Source organism: Chrysochloris asiatica, unplaced genomic scaffold (assembly GCF_000296735.1).
Source record: "Chrysochloris asiatica unplaced genomic scaffold, ChrAsi1.0 scaffold00152, whole genome shotgun sequence".
NCBI lineage: Eukaryota > Metazoa > Chordata > Mammalia > Afrosoricida > Chrysochloridae > Chrysochloris > Chrysochloris asiatica.
The window spans coordinates 7,466,605-7,467,151 of NW_006408670.1; positions in this window are offsets into that span (position 1 = coordinate 7,466,605).

The following is a 547-nucleotide window of genomic DNA, read 5'->3' on the forward strand; positions in this document are numbered from 1 at the left end:
TCTGCCATGTAGCCAGTACACTGTATATGGACATGTTGGACTAATCTGCCATGTAGCTAGCTCTCAGTATATGGATACGTTGGACACATCTGCCATGTACCTAGATCTCTGTATATGGGAATGTTGCACTACTCTGCCATGTAGCTAGCTCTCTGTATATAGACAAGTTGTAATCATCTGCTTTGTAGCTAGAACTCTGTATATAGAAATGTTGCACTCCCCCACCATGTAGCTTGCTCTCTGTATATGGGCATTTTGGATATTCTGCCATATAGCTGGCTCTCTGTACATGGATATGTTGGACAGATCTGCCAACCAGGTAGCTCTCTGTTTATGAACATATTGGGCTTGTCTGCCATGTAACTAACTCTCAGTATATGAACTTGTTGGACTCAACTGCCATGTAGCTAGTACTTTTTATATGGACATGTTGGACTGAGCTTCTATGTATGTTTGTTGTTGTTGTTGTTAAGTGCCATCGAGTCGGGTCCGACCCATAGCGACCCTGTGCAGGGTTTCCGAGGGTGTAAATCTTTACGGGAGTAGA